This window comes from Phascolarctos cinereus, unplaced genomic scaffold (assembly GCF_003287225.1).
Source record: "Phascolarctos cinereus isolate Bilbo 61053 unplaced genomic scaffold, phaCin_HiC Scaffold_2;HRSCAF=192, whole genome shotgun sequence".
NCBI lineage: Eukaryota > Metazoa > Chordata > Mammalia > Diprotodontia > Phascolarctidae > Phascolarctos > Phascolarctos cinereus.
The window spans coordinates 72,205,807-72,232,501 of record NW_027555625.1 but is presented as its reverse complement, the minus strand read 5'-3'; positions in this window follow the sequence as shown (position 1 = coordinate 72,232,501).

Sequence of the window (26,695 nt, the reverse complement as noted above, 5' to 3'; positions counted from 1 at the left end):
AAGAAAACTGCAAATGGGATCATGAAGAATCATATACAACTGAAATGACTGAACATCAGCAATGTCAGAGAAAAAAAAAGCAGAAACACACTATTTCAAAACGTACAAATCATTGTGTGTGTATGTATAATTGTATGCTTACTAGTATTCTACGCAATAGCTATTATTATTGTTGTCCTTCTTTCCTAGGCTTTAATTGTGACCAAGAGCTTTTATTCAAATTCATATCCCTAGTAAGAATGTGAAGCAGAATTAGAACTCAGGTCATGGTGACTCCAAGATCAACTATATCACCTAACTGATGTAACTAGAAATTTCAGTGCAACCTGGAGTAAGAGCCACAATGTGCACCCATTAAGACAAATTCAATTAGGGAAGAAGGAGAAAGGAAAATTCTCAGGCCGCAGAACTGAAGGCCCCTCATAAGGCTACCACTAAGGAAGGTTCTACAGAGCATACTACTTGCCAGGGATGGGGAGTGAGTCCTTACCTAAAGAGGAGCTCTCTACGGATATAACCTATAGAGGAAGGAAGGAACAATGCTGCTAACTTCCTTTTATAATACATTACAAGTTAAGGACAGCTAGATGGTGCAGTGGATAAAGCACTGGCCCTGAAGTCAGGAGGAGCTGAGTTCAAGTCCGGCCTCAGACACACAACACTTACTAGCTGTGTGACCCTGGGCAAGTCATTTAACCCCATTGCCTAGCAAAAAATAAAAAAAAAATTGAAAAAAATCTAAATAATATAAGTTAATTGAGATTTATCCTTTTTGATATACCCTCAAGTGAGATATCACATTCCTAGGAATTCATAGGGATCACAGAACTAGAAGTAAATTCAAAAAACATCTTGTCCAACCCTTTTATTTTCAGGTGATGAAACCAAGGTCCAAGGTGGTTAAAAATGAGTTGCCCAATGTGACATAGTAAAAGTAACAGGTGGAATTTGAAGAGAGGGCTTCTAACTCCAGAACCTATGTTCTTGCTACTGTTCCACATTATATTTGAATTCAACAAATATTTATTAATCATTTCATATGTGCAAGGCACTGTGCTAGGCTTTCAAGATAATTGTGAAAAATAGCAATGTCTACCTGTATCTTCAATTTGCTTAAAATCAAATAGATAGATAAACCTTGTACATAAGACAGTAGTGATGAATTAAATTGAATAATCAATACCAATGCACCATGCTTAACACATACCTAAAACTGAGTTTAACCCACGTAAGTACAGCACACTAAATGGGATACTCATATTACTTGTTAGGAAGTCTGTCTTACTTTTCCATTTGTTAGGTCTGCGATATGTTACAGCAAACAATAACAGAAAGTTCCCAGCAATATATTTTTATTCGTTAAAAGAGGAACAGACCCTTGAGATCTTCTTTAACATTGCATGTTTTGATACTCCATGCTGTGAGCAGGAGAGAGAGGGTTTCATTGAAGAGGTTACTTATAGATAGAAACAAAGGGTTCAGGGGCCTTCCCTTTTGGGGGAGGAAAGAGGCAGGAGGGAAGGGGAGATAAGGCTTCAGATATTGTAATAGAAGTCTATCCTGTGCTGAGTTCTCCTATAGGAATTGACCAGAATGATCTTCAGTTCTGTGAGATAGTTGACAATTCCTGCAGGAAATGTTGCTGAACTTGTTTATTTTTTCTACCATGACAAGGATTAAAACAAAAGTAGGGAGGGGGTGAGGAGAGAAAGGTTCTTCTCAGTTCTCAGTAGGGTTTGAAGATATTTCTCTATCCTTTGATTTCTGTTATAAAAAGTGTCAATTCACACATGAAGACCTAGCATCTCATTGAAGCCTAGAACTAATGCCTAGTTTAAAATGGTTCTGCCTTCTCCATTTCCATTGTTTGCACTGTTTTTCCTGGTTTTTTTCCTCTTAATTCAAACTACATTTTGTTGGCTTTTGTGCAGTATAATATATTTAAAAGGCTCAACAGGAAATTTCACTCATTTTTTTAGTCCTGAATTCTGAGTCAACTATGACTTTTCTCTCTTTCTCCAAAACCAACCTGCCAAATACAACTAATTGAGAGAAATGATTATTAATAAGAAGTGATTCAGAAAAAAATCCAGAGTTGTAATCGTCTTCATCATCTTCTTCTCCTTCTCCTTCTCCTCCTTCTCCTTCTCCTTCTCCTTCTCCTTCTCCTTCTCCTTCTCCTTCTCCTTCTCCTTCTCCTTCTCCTTCTCCTTCTCCTTCTCCTTCTCCTTCTCCTTCTCCCTCTCCTTCTCCTTGTTTGGAAGATAGATATAGATATAGATATAGATATAGATATAGATATAGATATAGATATAGATATAGATATAGATATAGATATAGATATAGATAGATATAGATACATACACACACATACATATATATTGTGTTTTAATTAATTTTTAGTTTTCAACATTTACTTCCATACGATTTCGACTTAAATTTTCTCACCTTCCCACTTCTCCACCCCCACAAAATGGCATACAATCTGATACAGGCTCTACTTATACATTCATATAAACATATTTTCCCATTAGTCATGATGTCAAGAACAATTAGAACTAATGGGAGGAACCACAACAATGAAGCAATAAAACAAAACAACAAAGGAAAAGGAAAAGGAAAGCAAATAGTATGCTTCCATCTGCATTCAGACTCCATATTTCTTTCTCTGGGCATGGATAGCAATTTTTATCATGAAACTTTTGGAATTGTCTTAGATTCTTTGTTGCTGTGAAGAGTCAAGTCTATCAAAGTTAGTGATCACACAATGTGGCTGTCAATGTGTACAAAGTTCTCCTGATTCTGCTTATTGCACTCTGCATTAGTTCATGTAAGTCCTTCCAAGTTTTTGTGAAGTCCGTCTGCTCATCATTTCTTATAGAACAAATAGTATTCCATTATATTAATATACCACAACTTGTTCAGCCATTCCCCAATTGATGGACATTCCCTCAATTTCCAATTCTTTGCCACCAGAAAAAGAGCTGCTATAAATATTTTTATACATGTGGGTCCTTTTCCCATTTTTATTATCTCTTTGGGATATAGCCCTAGAAGTGGTATTACTGATTCAGAGGGTATGCATAATTTTATAGGCCTTTGGAGATAGTTTCAATTTCTTTCCAAAATGTTTGGATCATTTCACAACTCCATCAACAATGTACCTGTGTTTCAATTTTTTCCCACATCTTCTCCACCATTTATCATTGTCCTGTTTTGTCATGTTAACCAATCTGATAGTTCTGATGTGTTACCTCTGAGATGTTTTGATTGCATTTCTATGATCAATAGTGATTTAGAGCATTTTGTCATATGACTATAGATAGTTTTAGTTTCTTCCTCTGAGAACTGCCTGTTCATATCCTTCGACCATTTATCAACTGGGGAATGATTGTATTGTTATAAATTTGACTCAGTTCTCTATATATTTTAGAAATGAAGCCTTTATCAGAGACAGTGGTTGTAAAAATTCTTTCCCAGTTTTCTGCCTCTCTCCTAATCTTAGATGCATTAGCTTTATTTGTGGAAAAACTTTCAATTTAATGTAATCGAAATTGTACATTTTCCATTTCACAATGTTCTCTATCTCTTGGTTGGTTGTAATTCTTCCCTTCTCTATAAATCTGAAAGTTAAACTATTCCTTGTTCTTATGATTTGCTTATAGTATCAGTTTTTATATCTAAACCGTGTACCCATTTTGACTTTATCTTAATATAGTATGTTGCTTCTTCTAAAGTCCTCATTTTGAAGTTCATTTTCATGAAACACATTACTAAAAATAAGATTGCACTATTTTTTTCTTTTCAAAAATATATCTTATTTATTTATTTAGTTTTAGTTTTCAATGTTTATTTTTATGAGATTTTGAGTTCTAAATTTTCCCCCTCTCTCCTCTCCCCTTTCTCCAAGATGGCATACAATCTGATATGGGCTATACACGTACAATCATACTAAACATATTTCTACATTAGTCATGTTATGAAAGAAGAATCAAAATAAAAGGGGAAAACCATGAAAAAGAAAGAAAAACCAATAAAAAAAGAGAAAATACTATGCTTCAATCTGCATTCAGACTCTATAGTTCTTTCTCTGGATGTAGATAGTATTTTCCATCGTGGGTCTTTTGGAATTGTCTTAGATCCTGGCATTGATGAGAAGTCATCACACCATGTTGTTGTTACTGTGTACAGTGTTCTCCTTGTTCTTCTCATTTCAATCAGTATCAGTTCGTGTAAGTCCTTCCAGTTTCTTCTGAAATCTGCCTGATCGCCATTTCTTATGGAACAATAGCATTCCATTACATTCATATACCACAAAGTATTCAGCCATTCCCAATTGATGGGGATCCCCTCAATTTCCAATTCTTGGTCACCACAAAAAAGAGCTGCTATACACATTTTTGTATATGTGGGTCTTTTTCCCTTTTTTATGATCTCTTTGGGATACAGACCTAAGAGTGGTATTGCTGGATCAAAGGGTATGCACAATTTGATTGCCCTTTGGGCACAGTTCCAAATTGCTTTTCAGAATGGTTGTAGTAATTCACAACTCCACCAACAATGCATTAGTGTTCCAATTTTCCCACATGTTTTCCAACATTTGTCATTTTCCTGTATTGTCATGTTAGCCATTCTGATAGCTGCGATGTGGTACCTCACAGTTGTTTTTAATTTTTATTTTTCTAATCAGTAGTGGTTTAGTGTATTTTTTCATATCACTAGAGATAGTCTTCATTTCTTCCTCTGAAAACTGCTTGTTTGTGTCCTTTGACTGTTTGTCAATTGAGGAATGACTTGTATTCTTATAAATTTGTTTCAGATCTGTATATGTTTCAGAAATGAGGCCTTTATCAGAGACACTGGCTGTAAAAATTGCTTCCCAACTGTCTGCTTCCCTTTTAATCTTGGTTGCATTAACTTTGCTTGTGCAAAACCTTTTTAATAGTAGATGTGACTCCTCTGGCTCCTTCTTGAGTCATCTCCATTCCCTCCACAGACCAGAGACTACAGGGGCTAAGAAGTTCATGTCTCCAATATCAGATTTGTTCACAACTTAATTGTCATCAAAGTCCATAAGACTGCCAAGATCCTTGCTATATACAAATACTGTCTGGGTTTGAAGTCTCAGCAGAGCATGTTGTTTTACCTCCACCAACCTAACCATCCATTTTTTCTTACACATGTGCGCAATGGGGTGAAATGAATTCATGGGCTCCACATCTGAAATCACTTCCACTCAAACTCAGCAGTAATTCTTACTCTCAGTCATGTGTTTTTACTTTTTTCTTATTGCTCTTCCTATTAACCACTCAGCATCACTGACAAAAACTGACGTACTCCCAAACTGGTAAGTGGACTCTTTCAGAAGTGGTTCCAAGATCCAACACTCAGAGGCCATCTTTCCAAATTCACAAGAGGTGCACCTAGATTCTACCATGCTCCATTCTCTCACTCTCCATTCCCTACCTTTCCACAGCTGAGCCACAACCACTCAGGATCTGGCATACTAGCTCCCCATGACTAGTGTCAGTGATGTGTCCTTTCATGGCCTCAGGGGTGATTACTCATATTCTGGGCTATCCTCAGCTTTTCTTTGGCTTGGGCTATGGTCATTAGTTCTTCAATGCTGAAACTCCACAGCGTTAACATTCTTGATCAATGCTTCTTTTTGATATATTCTTCCTTGATCTCTCTGAGACTGTATTCTCATAATAATCTCTTACTTCTGTGACTATTCTGTCTCAATCTCCTCCAACTCCTTGCTGGCTCCCCATCTTTCTTCCACCCTCTAAATGTGGATGTTTGACCAAGGTTTTATTCTTAACCTTTTTGTCTTTTCTCTCTGCATGTTTCCTTTCTCTCTCCTTGCCGTCTGAGGAATCTTAACTACTCTCTTGGCTTTAAACATCACCTTTCTGCAGTTAATTTCAAAATTATCTCTCCCCATCGGAATCTCTTCTCAAATCATTAGTCTTCTTTTTTTTCTTTTTTCTCTTTTTTTTAGGTTTTACATGTGTAGTCATGCAAAACACTTCCACAGTAGTCATGTTGTAAAAAACTAAGTAATTCCCCTTCATCCTACCCTGCCCCCCCCATCTTTTCTCTCTTTTGACCCTGGCCCTCCTCAGAAGTGTTTGCTTCTGATTACCCCCTTGGTATAGGAGGCTGCTTCTTCTAAAGTCCTGATTTTAAAGTTCATTTTCTTGAAGGACATTGCTAAAAATAAGATTGGACTCTATTTGTTAAAGACCCTACCCTCATGGAGTTGCCATCGTGTTCTGCTCAGGCTTGTGTAGAGCATAAATTCTTCGAATAGATTGCCCAAGGCTGGGGGTATTCTGAGTATAGAGATATTCTCTCTGTCCAAGAGTGACATGATATCACTCTCAGCCCCTCATTGTAATATTCTTTAACCACTTGGAGTTGATTGTCATTCTTTTTCCAAAAGAATGTGCCCGCTGCCTTGATTATCTTTGGTCTAAGAGAGATGGCCAAATGACCATCCTTTTATTAAGCTGGCCTTATCAATAAAATGATTAAATTGCACAGAAATTATGTCTCTTGAATGTTTTTAAATTGTCATACAATTCTTTGTGCTCAATGTCTCTCACTTACAATCCTATTCTTCATTAACACTCTTGATTTCCTAGACAGCCCTAGAGAAGGTCCTCATTACTTCCAAAGAAGATATATTTTAACAACCTCTTATTATAGCCTCCTTAGCTCTGGGTTTTCTCTTTCTACTTTTATGACAATACAAAATATTTTCCTAATATTCGAGTTTGACAATATTTTTTCCCTTCTAAAAATGTTATATATTTTTTTTCTATTTTATTTTAAGGTCTTTAAGAGCATGAACTGTGCCATGTTCATTGTTGAATACCTAGGGCCTAGCAAAGTATCCTGAACAGATCAGTTCCTTAATAAATATATGTTGAATTAAAAAAAATGTTTTCTTCTCACAGCTTTCCAAACATGAAACATTGGTGTTTTTTTTATCCTCAGTTCTAATCCTGACTACCTGGCTGAATATTCCAATTTAGCTCTTTCTGGGATTGTTCTTTCCTTTTTAAATGTGGATATTCTTTTAAATTACAATCACATTCTCCAGATCTCCAACTTCCTACTTGTTAAGTCTTTACTATAGATATACATTTGAATCCATGTCCAAACTGTGGCTTTGGTAGGCCATAACATTTTTGGTGGCAACATAGAATCTTTTATATCTGAGGTACCAAATGAAGTAAAAATACCCTCATTTCACTGAACAATATTTTCTATAGGCCAACTAAATTATTAAAATGCTGAATTGGGATGTAAACATGCTTTTTTTTTACCTCAAAAATGGAAGAAAAGAAAATAGTTTTATATAAATCAAAATGTTAAGCTGAAACAATTATTTCAAAAATACATGATAATTTTTAAAAGATATTCATGTAAACTTAGTAATGATATGTCAGCTTTAGGTTCTTGAGTAAATATTTGTGGAATAGAATTCTATCCAACTAAATTGGGCCTTATCACATCTTTGCAATCAATTTGTTCCAATGATTATCCTCTTAGATGACAAGAAGAACAGTAAGGGTAATTAACAAGGTCTGTTTACCATAAGCCCCATTTGTTCATTCATTAAACAGACATTTATTAAGCATTTGATATACACTGGGGGAGCCGTAACATGTATTTATGACATGATCCAAACCCTTATGGAAGTTACAAGGGGAGACAAAATAGAAACATTGGTGACAACAATAAATGTGTGTTAACTGCATAGTAGAGGATAAAAGACAGGGACTGGACTTGTTATTTCCTTGGTAGAGAGAACTGGGTAAGGTAATTTCCTCTACCAATACAAGTCAATAATTTCTCTGCAACTTTTAGTTATAAAGATTCACCTCAATCACAGAGAAATTAAGTTATTTTATAAAAGTCATTCAGCCAGTGTGTTCCAGTGGAAAGACTTGAATTCAGTTTTTCCTGGCTGAGGCTTTCTTTCCATTTCCTACCAGATCACCTATTTCAATGCATTGTAAAGTGTAAACTGAAGGGCTATAAGTGATCTGAAGCGAATGCCATTAGTCACCTGAATATTGAAAGAAGGCTCCTGGCATAGATTAGAGAATTATCTCCATAGAGGAAATAGATGAAGCCATGACAAAGGGCCCAAAAATAGAGGGTGCGAGAACAACCACATTGAAGGGTCAAACCTAGAGCTTTTTCTAATCATTCTTATTAATAAGGGCATGATATGACTTCTATTATTACTCTCCTTTTCAGACTAAAAGTCTCTGATTAATGGCTTACAATTCTCAGTTTTTATATATCTGAATAAATATATATTTATTATTTGGGAATCTCTGGCAGTGTCAATTTAATGGAATTTAACAACCTCCCAGTTATTTGAGAATTGATCATATATGGTTTATAGATTGTCTAATCTAATAGCTTATCCTCTTCTTTACTCTCATACTGTATACTTTTATAAATGCCACACATTTTAGGTTTGACTAAAGGGGAAGAAGTAGATACTATTGTCCAATTCCAATTAATAAATTATTCTACTGTCAAGAATTCTTTCATGAGGCTGGGGTGGTGGTGGGAGATACGAGGGAAGTAAAAAAAATAATAAAACAGAGGGAAGGAAGACACAATAATGCTTTATGTTGTTCATAGCCACCACATTTCACTGTGGATGGGAGGAAAGATGGAGCACTGAGAATGATTCCTCTAGAACAGTTAATATTAAAGACTTTACTTTGGAGAAAATGAATTCTGTCTACATTGGGATTCCAATCACAACAGAGTAAGACAGTCTATTGTGAATACGTTAACCTACTTTCAATAAACATCCAGAATCAAAGGATCTTAGTGTTTAAAGGGATTTTAGAGATCAACTATCCCCATGACTTTCCATAGTTACAGACCCAGACCTGTAATGTCCTTCTACCTCATAATCATCTGTTAGAATGCAAGGGAGGGGCTTAGAATTTATTAAGCATTTACTACACGCCAGGGACTGTACTGAGTGCTTTACAAATATTATCTCATTTGATGTTCACAACAATTTTGTGAGGAAGATGCTATTATTTTTCACCATTTTACTAATGAGGAAACTGAGACAGAAAGAAGTTAAGTGACTTACCCAGGTTTACACAGTTAGTAAATGTCTGAAGTTGGATTTGTAACTTAGGTCTTCCTGACTCCAGGCCCAGCAGTCCATTTACTTTGTCACTTAGAATGCCATCATCATCATCATCATCATCATCATCATCATCATCATCATCATTATCATCATCACAGCCACCACCATCACCATAATCACAACTAGAATTTTAAGACTTATAAGACACTCTATATATAGTACTGCTTTTGATCTTCAATACAATGCCATGAGGCAGGTGCTCTTGTTATCTTCATTTTATAGATGAGGAAACTGAGGCACAGGGTGGTTAAGTGACTTGCCTAGGATCACACAGCCAGTGTGTTTCTGAGGCAAGATTCATATTTGTGTTTTATTGACTCCAAGTCTAGTATTCCACATGCTCTGCCACCAAGCTACCTTAAAATCACAGCTCATGTGCAGCCTCCCACAATAGACTATTTCTGAGGCCAATTGTTTGTATTTTCTACCCCTTAAAGTTCTTTCTACAATTTTGCATGAATGTTGTAATTATTTATCTCATACAAATATATATATGTGTGTGTGTGTATATATATACATGTATAAATGTGTATGTGCGTGTGTATATATATATATATACATATATATACATATATATGTATATATATATACATATATATATGTATATATATATATATATATATACATATATACATATATATGTAATATATACATATATATATGTATATATGTACATATATATATACATATATATGTATATATATACATATATATATATATATATATATATATATATATATATATATATATATATATATATATATATATATATATATATATATAATTCGAAGAGATCTAAGAATGCATCTAGTTCAAATTCTTCATTTTACTAATAAGGACACTAAGAAGCAGGGACTTTAAGTCATTTCCCAAGGTGACAAAGCTAATAAGCCTCAGTTGTATCCAGACAGTCAGGAAGGGAAAGAAAAGGGAGTAAGCATTTATTAATTGCCTGCAATGTGTCAGGCACTATATTAAATGCTTTTTAATATCAGTTCCTTAGAGGAAGATGCTGGTTTTTTTTATGTCTTTATATCCCCTGTGTCTTGCCCTTAATAAAAATGTTTATAGGATTAAATTGATTCTAGGCCTTTTCAACTCATTTTTTAGAAAGAAAAAAATAGCCAAAGGTCCAGATGGGTTAGATAATGTGAATTGCCCAAGGTCATTCACCTACCAAATGGCAGTTATTATAATGCAGATCTTTTGACTCCCCAGTACAATTCACCTTCTTTTTACCATGTTGTCTAAATATTCCAGAAACAATTTTGAACCCTCTGTCCCTGCCCCACCAGGAATACTTGCTGAATTTTCTTACAGTAAATATCTTTCCGAAACTCTGTGGTTCTTCGGTAGAGAACTCACCAAAAGAAAAGCAAGATTTACCAAGTGAACCAGATGGTTAGTTAGTGGCCAGGGAATGCTCTCCAGTGAGAGAAGTTGAACAGCAGACCACTAAGTCTATGTTTGGTAAACTGGAGCAGGCAGTCTCTTTGGAATATTAGAACAAATGCAGAGCCAACTGTTTCCTTGTATACAACTATTCTAAATTACAAAAACACATTCTTTGAGGATCGTTGGCTAGTTTGGCAATATAAAGCACAGACAACTTTAGCTGAATGCTTGTGAAAATCATCAGAACAGAAGAAAAGCAATAATCTCATGTCCAGATCTGACAAGTCATAAATAGTACAGTATCTCCTGTCAAACCATTAATGCTGGGATTTTATTAAAAATGATAGCAGTCTCCACTAGCTGACTTGAATAACAGAGCAATTCCAATATGATAGCATTTCCATTAAAGCTTTTTTTTTAACTCCACAGCAATTCTTATGATGTGTTACTAATCTAATTGCTGGCTTCACTAGTTTCAACAAGGTCTTAAGTGGAAATTTGTAATGATTCACCCCTCCCACACATATGTACCTACATTCATCTCACCTATTAAAATTCTTCATGGAGCTTTGTTTTCATTGTTTCCACTTTAGTGTTACTCTGGCATCTTTTTATGTTTCCATTCAACTGAGGCACAAATGATGGCATCAGTATAATTCATCTGATTACATTTCTGATTGAGGCCAAGGGACAAAAGGCAGAATGGAGTCTAGTGTCAATTTTCAGTGAAAAATTGCATGGCTTCCTTGAGATTCAACTCAAGTGCTGTGTCCTGCAGGAGACCTTTCCTGCTCCTTCCAGTTGATAATGAAATTATCCCCTCTGAAGTTATGTTGTACCTAGTTTTATTCATTTCTTATATACTAATTTAGGTATTTGTTGGATCTCCCATTAGAATGAAAGCTCCTTGAAAACAAGATTTTTTTTCCCTTGTCACCCTAATGTTTGTTTAGGGACAGCTAGGTGGCACAGTGGATAGAATACCAGGCTTGGAGTCAGAAAGGCCTGAGTTCAAATCCAGCCTTAGACACTTACTACCTGTATGACAAGTCATTTGGCAAGTCATTTAACCTTGTTTGCCTCAGTTTTCTGATCTGTAAAATGAGATGAAGAAGGAAATGGAAAAACACTCCACTATTTCTTCCAAGAAAACCTGAAATGGGGTCATGAAGGGTTGGAAATGATTGAAATGACTGAACAACAATACTTGTTTATCACTGTGCTGGGCACAGAGTAAATACTTAGTGATGTATATTGAATGAAGTAATTATAGAATGCTGGTCTCTCCATCAGGAAAGCATAGGTCTGAATTCCAGCCCAGACACTTCGCAGGATTTTAAAATAATAACTGGAAGGGACCTTGGAGGTTATCTAATTTAGCTTCCCAAACTGAGGCCGGAAAGCTTAAGTGATTTATCCAAGGTTCCAGAAGAATTAGATAGCAGAATTTAGGGCTTTTGTTTCCAATCAATAGAATTTGAAACTCGAATGGACCTCAGAAGTCATTTAGCTCAATCACTTCATTTAATTAATAAATAATAAAAATTTCATTGATTTCTTAAAATTAATAAATATTTAGTTATCTTTCTTCTAGCCCATCCTATAGAAAAGTAAAAGAGAAACAGAGAAATAGAGCACTTGAAACAAATATGCATGGTCAAGCCAAACAAAATCCTACCTTGACCACATCCAAAAATGGATATTGAATTCTGCACATTGTATCCATCATCTCCCCATCAGGAGGTACATAACATGCTTTATCATCAGTCCTCTGGAACCACAGCTGGTTATTGCATTGATCAGAGTTCAGAAATCCTTCAGCACTGTGTATTTTTTTACAATATTGTTATCTTAAACATTTTTCTTATTTCACTCTGCCCATATACATTTTTCCAACTTCATACAAATCTTTCCACGTTTCTCTGAAACTATTCATCATAATTACATACATTTTACTTCCTATGGTAGGATTTGAACAGATTACAATCCAGAGCCAGTTCTCTTTCCATTGTTAGAGGAATCTAGGTGTTGCAATAGATAGGGTGCTGGACCACTAGTCAGGGAGACCTGAGTCCAAATCCAGCCTGTAGACACTAACTAGCTGTGTGACCCTAGGAAAGTTCCTTAACCTCTCTCTGCCTCAATGTCCTGAACTGTAAAAAGGAGAATAATAGCACTTCCCCCTCAGGGTTATTGTGAGGATCAAATGGAATGATATTTGTCAATTGCTTAGCACAGTGCCTGGCACATAGGAGGCACTACATAAATATTTGTTATCCTTCCTCATTCCCATACTATTTCTCTAAATGCCATAATTTCCCCACCCATAAGTTGGGGATGATAATAGCCTCTATCTCATATGATTGTTGTGAGAATGAAATGTAAGGATATATGCAAAACCTTTGCAAATCTTAAAAATGCTATATCTGTGAGGTATTAGTATTGTGTCCTTGAGAAGATGGTGAAGCTCGCTTCTGCTTAGTCTTTGGAGTTGTATTAATGAGGGGAGGGAGAAAAGAGAGGGAGAGTAAATTCCCAAGAATGTAATCATTATCATCATCAAAGCTCATATTTATATAGCATTTTACAGTTTACAACATACTTTACATATATTATTTCATTTCATACTCACAATAATCCTGTGAAAGAAAAAGTATTATTAGCTCTATTTTCATAAAAGCATAATATGTTGGAGCTGGAAAGGACTTCAGAGATCATGTAGTCCAATCTCCCCACCATTCTTTTTTTTTTTTTAAACACAAGAGGATACTGCAGTTTCAAGAGGCCTAACGTCTTGCCCTGAGCTCATACAGTGAGAAGGAGAGCCATGACTAAAACTGAATCTAAAAACAAGATTATATACTAAGAGTTCTTTCCATTATACCATAATAAACAGACCAATATTTACTGAGATCCTATTAGGTAAATACTAAACACTGTTCTTGGGTTGAATAGGAATGGCAAAAGTGGCATAAACCATGGTTTCTTCCCTCTTAGTGTCTGTAATCTAATGAAGACAAAAAAAAAACTCATAGCACACAATTAAGGGGCAAATTTATTTGGTGAAGACTTGAATTACTATTGGAGTTCTAGAGGAAAGGGAAATCAATGCACATTGGAAATAATTAGCAAAGATTTCCTGGAGGATATGGGAAAAGAGCTGGGTCTTGATGAGGGGGTAGGAATTGGAAATGCAGAGGAAAGAAAGTCATTTAAAGGGACAGGGAAGATCTTCTGATGTGCTTCCTCCTGACTTTCATGACTTCTATCTCCTCTCCCCTCCACGTTTTTATTCCTCTATACTGAGCAAAGATGACAATTTGGAAAGATTTTATTTAGTGATCAGAGAAAAGCCAAATATATGCAGTCCAGCTTCATTACCAATATGAAGTGCAGATACTTATTGGAATTTTATCTTAACTCTCCATGTTTCATAGGTCACAGAAACTGTTTTGGAGATGTCACAACAACATAATTGTGGGCAGAATTCATGTTAAATACCGTTTTCTTCCAAATTACTGTCCTTTCACATTGAGTGAGTTAAATGCTTCATTGGAACCTTATAAGGTATAAGTCCTCCATCACAATAGTTCTTTGAAAAAGGACTCCAGACTGTCACCCAGTCTACCCCTGGATTGCATAGACAGATAAGATTGGTTGGGAATCTCCCTGAAAACTCCAGTATCCTGAGATGAATGAATGAGTGAATTAATAGGGGCAACTTTTATGAAGCAATTACTATGTACAATATAGAATACAAACAAAAGAATATTTTTTCAATTTTTTCAGTTTTTAATTAATTTATTTTGAATTATCAACAATCATTTCTGGGGTAGCCAGGTGGTGCAGTGGATAGAGCACCTGCCCTGAAGTCAGGAGGACCTGAGTTCAAATCAGGCCTCATACCAAACACTTGACACATACTAGCTGTGTGACCTTGGGCAAGTCACTTAACCCCAATTGCCTCACTAAAAATAAACAAAACAAAACAAAAAGAAACAAACCAAAAAAAAACACAATCACTTCCATAAGCATCTGAGTTTTAAAATTTACTTCCCTTCCCTTCCCACCTCTCTCCCCAAGACCGTACGCAATCTGATAGAAGCTATACATATATATTCCTATTAAGCATATTTTCACATTCATGATGTTGTAGGTAAGAATTATAACCAATAGGAGGAACCACCAGAAAGAGGAAGCAAAACACAACAGAAGAAAAAAAAAAGCAAATAGTATGCTTTGATCTGTTTTCAAACTCTATAGTTCCTTCTTTGGATGTGGATAGCGTTTTCCATCAGGAGGCCTTTGGAGATGTCTTAGATCCTTGCATTGCTGAGAAGGGTTAAGTCTATCAATATTAGTCATCACACATCGCGGCTGTTACTGTGGACAATGTTCTCCTGGTTCTGCTCATTTCACTTAGCATCAGACCATACGAGTCTTTCCAGGTTTTTCTGAAGTCAGCCTGTTCATCATTTCTTGTAACACAATAGGATTCCATTACATTCATATACCACAACTTGTTCAGTCATTCCCCAATTGATGGACATCCTCTCAATTTCCAATTCTCTGCCACCACAAAAAGAGCTGCTATAAATATTTTTGTACATGTGGGTCCTTTTCCCATTTGTATTATCTCTCTGGGACATGACCCTAGAAGTGCTATTGCTTGGTCAAAGGGTATGCACATTTTCATAGTCCTTTGGGCATAGTTCCAAATTACTCTCCAAAATGGTTGGATCATTTCACAACTCCACCAACAATGCATTAGTGTTCCAATTTTCCCATATCTTCTCCAACATTTATCATTTTCCTCTTTTGTCATGTTGGCCAATCTGATAGGTGTGATGTGGTACCTCAGAGTTGTTTTGATTTGCATGTCTCTAATCAATAATGATGTAGAGCATTTTTTCACATAAGGATAGATGGCTTTAATTTCTTTATCTGAGAACTGCCTGTTCATATCCTTTGTCCATTTATCAATTGGGGAATGACTTGCATTCTTATAAATCTGACTTAATTCTCCACATATTTTAGAAATGAGGCCCTTATCAAAGATACTGGTTGTAAAAATTCTTTCCCAATTTTCCACCTTCCTCCTAATTGTGGTTGCATTGGCTTTGTTTGTGTAAAAATTTTTCAATTTAATGTAATCAAAGTTATCCACTTTCCTTTTCGTAATGTTCTCTGTCTCCTGTTTGGTCATGAATTCTTCTGTTCTCCATAAATCCGGTAGGTAAACTGTTCCTTGCTCTCCCAGTTTGCTTACAATATCAGCATTTATATGTAAATCATGAACCCATTCTGACTTTATTTTGGTATATGGTGTGAGATTTTGATCTATGCCTAGTTTCTGCCATACTCTTTTCCAGTTTTTCCAGCAGTTTTTTCAGAGTGATTTCTTATCCCAGAAGCTGGGGTCTCTGGGTTTATTAAATAATAGATTACTGTAGTCATTGACTACTGTGTCTTGTATACTTAACTTATTCCACTGTATTCCTGGCATAAATCCTACCTGGTCATAGTGTATTATTCTTGTGATAAGTTGCTGTAATTTATCTGCTAATATTTTATTTAAATTTTTTGTATCTATATTCATTAGGGAAATTGGTCTATAATTTTCTTTCTCTGTTTTGACTCTTCCACGTTTAGGTATCAGCACCATATTTGTATCATAAAAAGAATTTGGTAAAACACTCCTTCTTCACCTATTTTCCCAAATAGTCTATATAGTATTGGAATTAATTGTTCTTCAAATGTTTGATAGAATTCGCTTGTAAATCCACCTGGCCCTCGAGATTTTTTCCTAGGGAGTTCATCAATGGCTTGTTCAATTTCTTTTTCTGAGATGGGCTTATTTAAGTATTTTACTTCCTCTTCTGTTTATCTGGGCAATTTATATTTTTGTAAATATTTATCCATTTCACTAAGATTGTCAAATTTTTGGCATACCTTTGGGCAAAATAGTTTCTAATTATCATTTTAATTTGCTCTTCCTTGGTGGTGGCTTCACCTTTTTCATTTTTGATACTGGTAATTTGGTTTTCTTCTTTCCTTTTTTTAATTAAATTAACCAAAAGAGTATCTATTTTATTGTTGTTGTTTTTTTTCATAAAACCAGCTCTTAGATTTATTTATTAGTTCAATAGTTTTCTTAATTTCAATTTTATTAATTTTCCTTTGGTTTTCAATATTTCTAATTTGGTGTTTAATTGAGGATTTTTAATTTGTTCTTTTTTGTAGTTTTTTTAATTGTATGCCCAATTCATTGGTCTCCTCTTTTTCTATGTTATTCATGTAAGCATTTAGAGATATAAGACTTCCCCTAAGAACTGCTTTTGCTGCATCTCATAAGTTTTGGTATATTGTCTCATTATTGTCATTCTCTTGAATGAAGTTATTGATTGTTTCTATAATTTATTGTTTGACCCAATCATTTTTTAAGATTGGATTATTTAGTTTCCAATTATATTTTAGTCTATCTTTCCATGGCCTTTTGTTGCATATAATTTTTATTGCATCATGATCTGAAAAGGATACATTCAATATTTCTGCCTTTCTTCATTGGATTATGAGGTTTTTATGCCCTAGTACATGGTCACTTTTTGTGTATGTGCCATATACTGCTGAGAAAAAGTATATTCCTTTCTAACCCCATTCAATTTTCCAGAGGTCTCTCATACCTAAATTTTCTAATATTCTATTCACCTCCTTACTTTCTTTCTTGTTTATTTTGTGGTTAGAATTATCTAGTTCAGAGATGGGGAGGTTGAGGTCCCCCACTAATATAGTTTTGCTGTCTGTTTCTTCCTGTAACTTCCTGAACGTCTCCTCCAAGAATCTGGATGCTATACCATTTGGTGCATATATGTTTAGTAAAGATATTATTTCATTGTCTGTGGTGCCTTTTAGCAGGATGTAGTTTCCTTCCTTATCTCTTTTGATGAGATCTATTTTTGCTTTTGCTTTGTCTGAGATCAGGATTGCTACCCCAGTTTTTTTTGGTTTTTTTCTTTTTACAGCTGACATGTAATATATTCTGCTCCAGCCTTGTACCTTTACCCTTTGTGTGTCATTCTTTTTCAAATGTGTTTCCTGTAAACAACATATTGTAGTATTCTGGTTTTTAATCCATTCTGCTATCCACTTCTGTTTTATGGGAGAGTTCATCCCATTCACATTCACAGTTATGATTACTATCTGTGTCTTTCTCTCTATCCTTCTACCCCCCCTCCCCTGCCTTTATGCTTTTCTTTCTCCTTTCTCCTTTTCCCTCCTCACTAGTTTTTTGGTTTTGACCACTGCTTTCCTCAGTCCCACCTCCCTTCTATTAGCCCCTTCCATTTTCTTCCCTTTTGCCCTTACTGCTTCTTCCCTGCCTTCTGCCACCTCCTTTTTCTTTCTCCTTTCCCTCCTACTGTCTATAGGGTGAGTTAGATTTCTATGCCTAACTGATTATTTTATTCCCTTCTTAAGCTAAATCTGATGAGAGTAAGGTTCAAACAATGTTCATCTCCCTCCCTTCTTTCCTTCTGCTGTAATTTTTTGTGCCTTTTCCTGTAATATAATTTACCCTTCTCTGCCTCCTTTCCTTTTCTCTCAGTATATTTTCTTAGATCAGATTAATCCACTTACTTGGATCCATTAAACCCACTTGATTAGATTTTTTTTATCATTACATCAAAGTCAACTTATATCTACACCCTATATGTAGGCACTCAGGAGTCAGGTGTTGCTGTTTGCCTGCTGTACCACCTGGGTTTCAGGATGGGGTTTTCTGCTAGCTTGCTGGGATGCCTCCTGTTCTGTACTGCTTCCCTTCCCCCAGGGCAAGAGGGACCTTTCCAGTTAATTCCTCAAGCTACCTGGGCTACAGGACTGCTGCACTCAGTGTTTCTTCTAGTTCAGCTGTGCCAGGGTTTTGCCTTAAGCAATATTTTCTGGGCATTCAGAGGTTAATACAGGAGGTAAGAGTGACTTCTTACTCTGCCATCTTGGCTCTGGGAAGTAGAAGTCAAACAAAAAATTTCAAATGACACCTACTACATCCTCAGGGAGTCTTACAAATCACAGAGAGAGATGGCAACCAGATACCATTGTGGGGTATATTCACAACTTCATGTTTTTAACATGGTCCCAAGTCATTGTTCCTAAAATCAGTGCATTGATGCTCTACTCTGTTGTCTCAGAAGAACCATGGGCCAGATAGTGAACTATGTGCCAGGCATTGCACCAATTGTTAAAGATTCAAATAAAAGGAGCAAGCAATCAAACAAATCAATAACCACAACAATAATAGCAGTGGCAAAAACAACAAAACAACTCCTGCTCTGAAAGCGCTCACAGTCTAACGAACAAGACAACATGCAAATAACTCTGCAAAAGAAGCTATACAAGGGATTAATTGGGGTTAGTCTCAGAAGGAAAGCACTGTCATTATAGGGGACTGAGAAAGTCTTATGGAAGAATGTGATATGTTAATTGAGACTCAAAGGGAGATAAGAGATGAGGAAGGAGAGCTTTGCAGGCATAGGGCATAGCCAGTCAAAATGCAAGCAGTGAGGAGATGAGAGTAACCTCAAGGAAGAAGATCTGGGACACCACTTTCAGTGGATTCCAGAGGATAGGGAAGGGAGTAAGATGTAAGACTGCAAAGATAGGAAAGAGACAGGTTTGTGAAGAGAATCGAAAGCCAAACAGAGGAATTTATATTTGATCTTGGAGGTACTAGAGCGCCATTCTACCAATAATCAATTCAAACTGAGTCTGAAAAATATGTTTTATATTATATCTTTAGTTCCAATCCTCTCAAATTGTGGATAACCCCATATTGACAATATGTGTTTCCCATATGTACATGACAGTCACTTGTACACACTTCCACCTGATGACAGTCCCCAAGCTAATCCACCAGGCAAGTGCCGCCCTGGCTCCATGCAGATCTGTTTACTCTTGACAGTTCCAGCTATGTAACCAACACAATAAAATAAAGAAAAGGCCATCCCTAGAGGTCTCCTGAAATAGTTGTCGAAAGCAGATTCTAAAACAGCAGGGCAGTGAGGACCCAAATGAAATACTTCACCAGCTCTCACAAGGCAAAGTAAATAAGCATCAATGCTGCTGTTTGTGCCCTCACTCAGATATTAAAAATGGAAAAGGCCTATTAACTCATCACATCCAGGAAAAATGGTTCTTAACACACACTCTGCTTGTCACTTGTCAGTAACATGTCAGCTTGTTGCGACTGGCGGATGCTTGATAAAGCCTGAGGCTGCTTGCTTCCCTCAAAATGTTGTAGTTGATGAACTGTTAAAAATCACCTTTGGATAAGGCACTCTTAATGAGAGTAGAGGGGTTTCTGCAGTGAAGAGTGAGTAAAGCAAACATTTTAGGGGCTGATTGACACATGTTCTTTCTATAGGTACATATCAAAAGAACATCTGCCCTATCCCCAATCCTAAACCCCATATATACACTATATATGTATATGTGCCTATCTAATGTGTATACGTACACATGGCTATAAAATTATTTCTAAGATATCACTATACACATGTAAATGTACATAGTCATGTTTATACATATATGTATAGATATGTATGTGTATATACACACACACATGTACGTATATAGTTTGTTCAGTCATGGCCGACCCTTCATGACCTCATTTGGGGTTTTCTTGGCAAAGATATTAGAGCGCTTTGCCATTTCCTCCTCCAGCTCATTTTATAGATGAGGAAACTGAAACAAAGAGGATTAAATGACTTGCCTAGGGTCACACAGCTTGGAAGTGTCTAAGGCCAGATTTGAACTCAAGAAGAAGAGTCTTCCTGACTTTGTGCCCTGCACTTTCTCCTCTGTGCCACCTACATGCTTATAGACATATACAAATACATAGACACACACACACACACATACACATGTATGCATGTACACATATATGTGTGTGTATATATGGATATACACACATACATACTTGTATGCACACAGTACATTCATGTATAATTTACATTTGCACACATGCGTCACATATAATATGTCTATACATGTATATATGTAATTTATATGTATATATTATATACATATATATGTATGTGTGTACATATATACACATCTATGTGTGTTCACGTGTATGGAAAATATCTGTATGCTGACAATTTTGTTTCAGGACACTCCAAGATTATTCATATAGAGTCATATCATTTCAGAATTAAGATGGTTACTAGAAAAAGAACATTGTTGCCTCAGAGAGGATATATTTGATGATTTATTTCTGATGTCAAACAAAAATAATTTATATTAGGGGCCCAGTGAATAGAGCACTGGACCTGCAGCCAGTAATAAGTGAATTTATATATGTTCACAAACACTTGCTAAATGTTCTGGGCTTTAACTTAACCTTTATCTGCCTCAGTTTCCATAGCTATAAAATGGGGACAAGTATAGCACCTACCTCCAAGAGGTGATATGAGAATTAAATGAGATGATATTTGGAAGCTGTATTTGCAAACCTTAGAGTGATATTTGTATGTATGTATACATACAACATAACATATATGTATATGTGTGTATACATACACTATTCCTACTCTTCTTGTAGTCATTGTCAGTCAGTCAAAAAACACTTTCTCAGCACCTAAATTGTGCCTGACACTGCGCTAAGAGCTGGGGATATAAATAAAGGCCAAAGAGAGAGGCCTTGCCTTTGAAGAGCTCACTGTCTAATGGGGAAGACAACATGCAAACATACACAAAAATAAGCTATATGTAAGATAAATAGAAAATAATTTATAAAGGGAAGGGACTAGAATTAAAAAGGATTGAATCACTGTTGAATTACTTAAAACATCTATCATTTAATCTATGAGGGAACTCACTCCATTAACAGAGATTCCAACTCCTTCACATTTTCCTACTTAGTTTATGAGCTGTTATCGCCAAACAAAACTACTTTCTAGTGGGTGGGTCTAGTGCTTTCAAAGAAGAACTAGATAATTCTGGTGGACGAGGACTAGCAACTGAAGTATTCATGGAAAGCACCAGTCCATTGCTCAAGTACTATTTATTACTCACTTACTTTATACTAGGGTTCAAGTAGGAAGCTGTATTTAGGGTGATCTCCCAGTAGCCAACACTGCAGAAATAAGTTCCTATACATTTAGATAGTCTTGTTCTTGTATAGTAGATGTGAAGTCCATCACTAAAACTGCTCAAAGGCTTTTTGACTTGATATAATTTGCACTCTACTGCAGCAGTCTTAAAGACTACAAGCTAAATAGTAATTTATACTTTAGAATCACAAAAACACAAAAGTTCAATAGTATATGGGACTTTGAAGTCATGTATTTTTAACCATAATTGAATTGTAATTCTCTCTAGGACAAGGGTCCTTAAGATACATAGTCCCCCAAGGCAACTAGGAGTATATTTCAGGGGGTTCAAGAGCTTGAATGGGGAAAAATACATCTTTATTTTTACTAACCTCTAACTGAAACTCAGAATTTGTTGCAAATATTAAATTTTTAAAAAAAAAATATTCTGTGAAGGGCTCCATAGGCATCACTGGATTGTTAAAGAGAAACATGACACATACATAAATTAAGAGCTCCTGCTCTAAATTGATTCCGCAGTCATGAATTAATTAATGACCCCCAGTGGCAGAGATACTCCACACCAGTTTGGGTTAGCTCTAATTATTACTAAGTTTTTCAGTAGCTAATCTGAAATGTACCTTCCTGAAAATTTAATCAGTGATCCTAGTAATATCCTTTGAAGTCTAGCAAAAAAGTCTATTCCCTCTTTATAGCAATTCAATGAACCCTTAGAAAAATCTGTCCAGTTCCTCACATATGTTATACCAGCTTTTTAAACATTTGAAAATATCTATCAAGTTCTTCATAAATGTGTACTTGTCTAGGCTAAATAACCCCAGTTACCTCAGTTGATCCTTATATGACATGGTCTCCAGTCCCCTCACCATTCTGGTTCCCTTCTAGACCCAGTTCAACTTGTTAGTGTTCATTCTAAAAGCAATCATTCAAAAAGAGTCTATTCAATGGCTAAGTTCTGGATCATGAAGGGTTTCGAAGGCCATTCATACATTGCTCTGGAAACAGTAAGGAACCACTCAGAGGAATGATATAGTTGGATTTGAGATTTAGGAACATATATATATATAAACACACACATACATATATATACATACACACACACACACGTATATATATATATATATATACATACATACATACATACATACATACATACATACATACATACATACCACCTGAATTCAAATATAGCCTCAGATGCTAGGTGTGTGACTCTGAGCAAGTCACTTAATGCTATTTGCCTCTGTTTCCTCATCTATAAAATGAGGTAGAGAAGGCAATGGCAAACCACTCCAGTATCTTTGCCAAGAAAACCTCAAATGGGATTATGAAGAGTCAGACACAGGTGAAAAACAACTTCACACACACACACACACACACACACACACACAAAATGTATTTAGCAGTTGTGTGGATGATGTGTTAGAAAGGGGAAAGACTTGGTACAGGAAGACTAGGTGAAATGTGTGAGTGCAGAGAAATGGACGAATGTGAAAGATGTTGCAGAGGTAAAATTAACAAGAGTAGGCATATGATTTATCATGAGAAAGAAAGAGGAGTGAAGTTTAGAGAATGATTCCTATATTGGGAAGCTAAGTGACTTGAAAGGTGGTGAGACATCCTTGGTAGAAATAAGAAAGTTAGAAATAAAAGTAAGTTTTTGGGAAAAGAAAACATTTTTTTAGTTTTGGATATGTTAAGCTTGAGATGTAGATTACACATGCAGTTGGAAATGTCTAACAAGCAATTAGTGATGAGGACTAGACCTCAGGGTAGGGTATAGAAATTTGGAAGGCACCAGCATCTGGAAGGATCAGGAAAGGCTTCATGTAGAAAAGACTTTAATAATATTTTAAAGTCACATTTCTCTAGTGCTTTACAATTTACAAAATACTTTCTTCCCAACACCACTATGAGACAGGTAGGTCAGGTAATATTGTTCCCTTTTTATAGATGAGGAGTCTAAGTCTCAGGGAGGGGAACTGACCTGTGCAAAGTATCAGAAACATTCACTAGGCCTCCCAGTTCCAATTTGCTAAGGTAGACTGACTGGAAAGCTTTTTTTTTGGCAAAGGTAGTCTCTTCAATCCACAGTAGAGAAAGCTGTGAGTCACTGCAGCTTGCTAACAAGAACCAATAAATCCAGAGAATCCTTGACTAATATTAATTATATTCTTTTGACTTCTTTCTTTTTATTCACTGCTTAGTTTCCTTCTCTTTAATCTCAAATTCACCTCAAGCTTGTTAAATTCATTTCCAGGGTGAATGACTTCTCTATTACAAATGAACATTTCTAAGCATTTCCATATACCTAGAAGGTCACATTTATGCTACAACAAATAGACAATTTGCAACTATATACAATCATCTTAGACCCTTTTTCACAAGTTAAGTGAGTCACTTTGTCATCACTTACAACAATAGGGGATGCATCAGAAAGAATGGGAATTGTTTTTCTTCTTCTTCTTCTTCTTCTTCTTCTTCTTCTTCTTCTTCTTCTTCTTCTTCTTCTTCTTCTTCTCCTTCATTTTCTTCTTCTTTTTTTGACATGTTAAGGGTACTACTTACTCCATGGAGTCTTCCTTGATTCACATATGAAAGTGATTCCTCCCTTCTCAAATTTCTCATAATACATCCTCTGGATCTCTCCTTTGGCCTCTGACTATGTCTGAGGAAAGTCAATTTTAAGAACGGGAAATGTTTAACTTAGGGAGAAAAGATTTGGGAGGAACATGAATAGTTGTCTTCAAATATTTAAAGTGGACAGCTAGGTGGCACAGTGGATACAGTGCTGGGCCTGGAGTTTAGAAGATTCAACTTTGTGAATTCAGATTATTACTAGCTGTGTGACCCTGGGCCAATCACTTAGCATATTTGCCTCAGTTTCCTCATCTATAAAATGAGCTGGAGAAGGAATGGGAAACCACTCTGTATCTTTGCCAAGAAAACCCTATATGGGGTCACAAAGAGTCTGACACAACTACATAACTGAAAAACAACTGACCAACATTAGCAACTTTTAAAGTAGAAAACAAATTAGGCCAATTTCACTGGGGGGGGCAATGAATTTATTTCAGTTAGATGCAAGGAAAACAAACAAACACTTTCCATGATAGATTTTATTTTAATCAACAGACACTTCCCAATAAACACATAAACAACCCCACAGAATACATTCCCTGAAAGCGCTTAAATAAAATTGCGTGTGACATTATGATTGCAACAACAGTTTCCAATTCTGATATTTTTTAGATCCTTAATGAGAAGAAAAAATATATGCTTCAAATTTGGCAGTATATTAACATTGACCACTGAATTTTACCAGGGTTCTATTCCCTCCCTGTGTTGACTTTATTTACACTGTTTTTAGTCACTGTATACTTGGATATTTTGTCTCTGTTTTCTTTACTCTTCATCAATTCGTCGAAGTCTGTAGAATATAATTTTAAAATTCAGAGGAGGGCTTGGAGAGGGTAAAATGTATAAACCTTATTTAAATTCCACAGATGCTTTATTTTGGGACTGTTTAGAATGATTCACATCTTTATCTGTGATAGATTTTGACTCCAACAAATATGAACACGTCGACTGGAAATGAAGTCTAACTTTTTGTTTTGTTTTTCTCCTTCTTCTTTTTTGGCTACTCTGCCAGAATGTTAAAAAAAATGAAAAATATACTGTCTCAACCTCCAGAAAAGTCTCACTTGAAAAACCACTCTTACCTTTTCTAAAGCATAAAATCTATGACCTGCATTCTACTAAAGCTTCAAGATAAGGATATATTACATCTACATTTAATCAATTCTAAGGAGACCTACCTGGTTCTGATAAACTCTTCCAGTCCCCATATTTTTTAAAAGTTCATGGTCAACAAGTATTTATTGTCTACTCTAGGGTGCGTGGAATGGTGTGAGGGCCTTCCTAGTACAATATATAATAAAAAATAGGCATAGAAATGGCTGGCCCAAATTAAAATTATGAAGTTGGCTAAGGTCACTGACTTGACTTCTTTGTAGCTGACAAAAAGGAACACCTTGGAGTTCCAGAATACAGGCACCTACGTGTATTAAGTACCTACTGTCTACAGAATCCTTTTGAAGGCACTGTAGGAATGCAAAGATTACTTAAGACTTGGCCTCTGTATTCACTCACTGACCTTACAGTGTAACAGCTGGGGGGAGGGGAAAAAAGAAGGTAGGAAGATCTGATAAGAGGCTACCTCAATAAAATAAGTGATTGACAATGGATGGTGGCAGGGTTTACACTAGAGAGAAGGGATGTGATAGGTATTGCTGAGGAAAAATTGCTAGGACTTGGCTACAGAGCACTCTCATTAGAGAGCTCATTCCTTCATGCTTTTACTGTCAATAGAGGCCAGCCATCTCAGATATAGGGAGACAGAAGGGTTTTGCACTGAACAGAATACACCCAATAGTCTAAGATTTTCTGCTGTTAGATATACCTTAATAAGGTCCAGCTTGCAAGCAAGGAAGGTAGAAGGCAACTACCTGAAGATCCTACCTTAGATTTTGTTGCCCTTGTTTTTCCCAACTTCATTTGAATGGAAATCACAGAGGTCCTTGTAAACTAAACAACTTTATATTGATTCTGTGTGATACTTTTGAGTAGACTCCTTGATTTGGATTTGAGTTGGACATAAAATCCCCATAAGCATTTAAGTAGAATTACAATAAATTTTTAACCCTAAGAATGGTAATTGTCTGACATTACAGTCTTGAAATCTACATTAAAAAGGAGAATCAAAAACTTAGATTTAATGTTAACCTGAGGTACTACTGCCTTTATTATTTCTCATTAGCTAGAAGTGATGATTATTCATAACTTTCTCCTCCTAGGACTAAGGAGCCCTAACATTGACAGGGAAATGCTCTCTATTCACTGTACGTTAGCAAATAGAGACTGAGACTACTCACACTCATGTCCCTTCACCTACTTGATCTTACGTTCCTCATTTATAGAGGGGAAT